Consider the following 944-nt stretch of genomic DNA (forward strand, 5'->3'; position numbering starts at 1 on the left):
AAAAAAAAAAAAAATGGAAAATCATTTAATTCTTACGTAACGCATTAAAATTAATTTTTTTTATTTACTTACGTGCGTGTGTCGAGTGCGTGTGAGTGCGTTTTTTTTACGCACATTTAAATTCGCATGAAAAAAATTTCTTTTTTTTTATTTTTCCGGCTTCGGTTTTTTTTACGAACTCATAAAACGGGATTCGACGACTCGGAAAATATTTTCATCCGTAAATTACGTAACAAATTCGAAATCAACTTTATTAAATAGCATCATCATCATCATCATCATCATCATCATCATTTGGTTAGGTCTCGTAAGGTCTTTTTTTAAAAATTAATAAATCTGACGGATTTTTTTCCGTTTCCTGAAATAAATAATAAATAAATAAACTAAAATTTCTCGCACGTGTCAAAGGTCATCATTTATTCGCATTTTTTTTAAAAAGAAAAAAAAAAAAGATCAACGGTCTTTATAAAAAAAAAAATGAATTTAAATTATTTTTTCCTTTTTTTTTTTTTTTTTTAGATGATAATTTTAAAAGTTAATTAACTAAATTTATTAATTAATAATAATAATAATGATAATATTTTTAAAATAATTAATTTTTAATAGCATGAGGTTATTTTTCCAAAATAAACAAAAGAAAAAAAAAAAATTTAATAATTTTATTGTAAAATAATTTGAAGTTTAATAAAACTTTTCTATTGTGCGTGGCACGCACTTACGCACTTTTTTTTATCACGCATCGTACGGCACGACAATTATTTATATTATTATTATTATATATTATTAATAAATAAACATAAGAAAATTTTTCAAAAAAAATTGTTTTTTTTTTTTTTTTTGTTTTTACACACGTCTAATCACTTCAAATCATAAATTATTATTATTATTATTATTATTATTATTATTATTATTATTATTATTATTATTATTATTATTATGTATTT

The sequence above is a fragment of the Pediculus humanus genome, genomic scaffold (assembly GCF_000006295.1).
Source record: "Pediculus humanus corporis 1103172107542 genomic scaffold, whole genome shotgun sequence".
NCBI lineage: Eukaryota > Metazoa > Arthropoda > Insecta > Psocodea > Pediculidae > Pediculus > Pediculus humanus.